Source organism: Echinops telfairi, unplaced genomic scaffold (assembly GCF_000313985.2).
Source record: "Echinops telfairi isolate 266 unplaced genomic scaffold, ASM31398v2 ScPeMD7_3533;HRSCAF=4204_0, whole genome shotgun sequence".
Lineage (NCBI taxonomy): Eukaryota > Metazoa > Chordata > Mammalia > Afrosoricida > Tenrecidae > Echinops > Echinops telfairi.
This window is the reverse complement of record NW_022107431.1, coordinates 44,679,068-44,682,662: the sequence shown is the minus strand read 5'-3', so window position 1 is coordinate 44,682,662 and position 3,595 is coordinate 44,679,068. Positions and strand designations below refer to the sequence as shown.

The 3,595-nt window shown below is 37.7% G+C and overlaps 1 non-coding gene across 1 annotated transcript; it reads left to right on the top strand.

The window, feature by feature from the left end:
- Nucleotides 1-697: 697 nt before the first annotated feature.
- LOC115871118 lies at nt 698-828 on the top strand. Its single transcript, XR_004047100.1, has one exon. It is a non-coding gene; the product is annotated as a small Cajal body-specific RNA 24 (non-coding RNA).
- Nucleotides 829-3,595: the final 2,767 nt, after the last annotated feature.

Below are 3,595 nucleotides of genomic sequence, written 5' to 3'. Positions count from 1 at the left end.
TTTGCCGATTACACCCTCCCTGAAAGGTATTTTCACAAGCACCTGCTGCTAACTTTTACAGCAACGTATTTAAAAATTAGCATAATGTGCTCATGAAAATGCCTTGGCAGGAAGAGATGGATGGAAAAATGTACAAATCACATATTACTTGCGTAAAAGCATGGTACATATGAAGGAAAACATTTGACTAACTGATGTTAGGTACAAATAGCATCTGCCTTTCTTTCTGACTTATGTACAAATCTGACTTACAGACAGACAGGAATAAAACATGTTCGTGATTCTGTACTTTCTCTACTCTGTTCTATGTCCTTTGGATGCATTCTAAAATTCTGTTTCAAATTAATTCATGATGCATACATTTTCAAAAATGGAGAACAATTACGTGCTTTTTCCTGCTGACTTTAACTGAACAGTGTGTTCTGCTGTGTGCTGTGAATTAAGATTTAACAGGCCAACTTTTACTTCAACAACATGAAGTTTGAAGAAGTCTTAGAAATCAATAAAAAGCCAAGCCTCATACATAGAGGCCTAAACACAGGCATGTACATATGTAAATATATATATGATGATGGGGAAATAGATCTATGTGCATATATTTATAGGTTTAGTATAAAGGTAGCAGACGGACATTTGGCCTCCACTCTCGTACTCCCTCTGTGCAAGAACTCCTTGCTGTATTCAACTGGCATTCCAGTGGACATTTATTCTTACTCCGTTTCTTCTTCAGGTGAAGATAACTCTTTATAAAGGTCCTAGAAAAATATATTAGCTTTCTGTTCACCCTTGGCAAGTAAAAAGGGTGGAATCATTCCACTACTGACACACACAAAAAATAAACTGGCATTCCATGATGCACACCTTCCCAACATGATCACTGAAGACAGCTGTGTACATAAGCAAATGTGGAGAAGAAAGCTGATGGTACCCGGCTAGCAAAGATATAGCATCTGGGGTCTTAAAGGCTTGAAGCGGCCATCTAGCCCAAAAGCAACAAAGCCCACATGGAAGAAGCACACCAGCTTGTGTGATCACAAGGGGTCAAAGGGATCAGGTATCAAGCTCCAAAGAACAAAAAATCATGTCATCATGAATGAGGGGGAGTGCAGGGTGGGGACCCAAGGTCCATCTGTAGGTAACTGGACACCCCTTTGCAGTTGGGTAACGGGGAGATGAGTCACTCAGGGTGCAGTGTAGCATTGATGAAACACAACTTTCCTCAGTTCTTAAATGATTCCTTCCCCTCTCCCCCACTATCATGATCTCAATTCTACCTTACAAACCTGGCTAGACCAGAGGATGTACACTGGTGCAGATAGGAACTGGAAATCCAGGACAGATGAACCCTCAGGACCAGTGGTGAGAGTGGTGATACCGGGAGGGTGGAGGGAAGGTGGGATAGAAAGGGGGAACCGATTACAAGGATCTACATGTAACCTCCTCTCTGGGTGTACAATAAAGTGGGTGAAGGGAGACATCGGGCAGTGTAAAATATGATAAAATAATTATTTATAAATTATCAAGGGTTCATGAGGGGGCAGGGAGCGGGGATGGAGGGGGAAACATGAGGAACTGATTCTGAGAACCCAAGTAGAAAGCAAATGTTTTGAGAATGATGATGGCATCAAATGTACAAATGTGCTTGACACAATGGATGTATGTATGGATTACGATAAGAGTTGTACGAGCCCCCAATAAAATGATTTTTTTTAAAAAGCCAAGCCTCTCCAGAAGCCCAGTGAAGTCCCTATACTTCTGTTTTTTTCACCTACCCTCAGGGCGCCAGTTATCACCACACAAGCTCTGCATTGGACAATCATGTATGTCACAGCAGCCATCAGACAGTCTGTGCATGAAAAAGGAAGGCTGAGTAAATTGACTGACTTTCAAGGTCTCTTTGAGCTAAAAAAAAAAAATCACTGTACACTGAGGTACTACACCCTTCCTCTATATTTTTTTCATGATTGCTTTTTAATATATCATTTTTATCCATTTATTTTAACATGTGTTATGTACCAAAGTGGGCTTAAAGTGGGGTTGAAAGTTAATTTTGTATGCTAACTTATGTAATATAATGAAACAATAGATATTAAAAATTATAGAGTTTTAAAACTACAAAAATCAAAATCCTGCAACTCATGACGGCATGTCCTATATGTCATATGTGCACAGTGATTTATGTTGAGATAGCTAACAGATTCAAATAAATGCATTTTATATGTCAAATACGACAGCTTTCCACTATAAGTTAAATGGAAGATGCATAAGGCTTATTCTTACTGTAAGCACTGTTTGTTCTGCAGGGAATCTTCCTAAAAGGATCACTGGTCCTGGAAGCCATTCAAACTAGCACAGTCACTGAATTGCTAAGGAGAGACCCTTGGTGAAGTGATTTTTCCCTGGTCCCACTAGTGCTTGAGTCCAGTTATTTTGCTGGATGCAGGTGTATAATATTTCATATATAATTTAAAAGACACAGGGAATCTTCAAAGTTAATATATGTCAATCTTAAGTGATATCAAGTAGATTTTTCTTTCTTAGAAATTTCCAGTTCAACAGTATTTTACAAGGCAATATGACAGGAAGTCTATAAGCTGAAAGCAAGCCTTTCCTGTGCATTTCTTCACTTGTTTAAGTAAAATGCTAATTACCCTCTGCTTTTTCACGATTTCTTTCAGAACTCAAGACTCAGCCATCTTATTCTTTTCTTCTGGAAAAGGATGGTGTTTGAAAATGTCCGCTCTTATTTTTAATGGCTCTGTCGGAATCTACACCTAACTTATAATCTGGGCAGAATAAGCTCTGCATTGTCTGGGAGTTTACCATGTGTGAGACCCTGCTCATAATACTGCAGTTTACATACATTATTAATCATCCAGTCCTCACCACAATCCCTACAGGTTGTTGTTGTTGTTTTCTCAAGATGCAGACAGCTTAGGTAAATTGCCCAAAGTCGTGCCATTCATATTCAGCAGAGCAGAACCTGTGTTTATAAACCAATATTCTATATTAGGAGCTCCATTCCCAAACAATGGTGATGCAGATATCCTTAATTGCTTTCAGAATATTCCTTTGGTAAGTAGCATTATTGCTAGTCTAAATTCCGATTTGCCAATGGAATACACTCAAGTTACCAAAGAAAAGAATAATGTTCTTAGTGCTTCTAACCCAGAGTCATTCCTTCTTATTTTATCCTCTTTTATTCCCACCCTTATTATTGATCTTTGACAAATGATTTCTTTGTTTGAGTGCTACTCTATATAATATGCTCTATATAAGACAATAGATCGCAAAGACTAGAATTTTTTTTTTCCATTTTAAGAACTTACAAAATCCACAAATTAAAATTCTGTATCTCACATAGCATGCTTGCATATCATTTACACAATGATTTTATCTGGGATAAATAATAAATTAAAATGAATTCTTAGATATTAAATACTATCTATTTCATATCGACTATGTTGGATTTCACTTTAACTATAAAATAATATGTGTCTCTGGAGCATTTAAAAATTACCTAAAAATACAGGGATGATATAGAAAGCGGGACTCATTGCACTAGGTCAGTATGTTGCACCAGACCTCGTTAAAG